This window comes from Penaeus monodon, chromosome 21 (assembly GCF_015228065.2).
Source record: "Penaeus monodon isolate SGIC_2016 chromosome 21, NSTDA_Pmon_1, whole genome shotgun sequence".
Lineage (NCBI taxonomy): Eukaryota > Metazoa > Arthropoda > Malacostraca > Decapoda > Penaeidae > Penaeus > Penaeus monodon.
This window is the reverse complement of record NC_051406.1, coordinates 21,567,117-21,567,338: the sequence shown is the minus strand read 5'-3', so window position 1 is coordinate 21,567,338 and position 222 is coordinate 21,567,117.

Here is a 222-nt window from a genome sequence, read left to right as displayed (position 1 = left end):
CGGGCTTTAGCGGACAAGGGGGTCTAGGGTTTTTTTCTTTATTTTTATTAGATTTTAAAAAAAACGGGTGAAAATTTTTTCCTTTTTGCGAAAACAATATTCTTTTCCAGTGTTAATACCATAATTTTAAACAGAACCCCGAAAATAAAAGGTTTTTACCCCATTTCCATTCCAGGGTCTAAATTAATAAAAAATTATTATATGTAAAAATAAAATATGTGG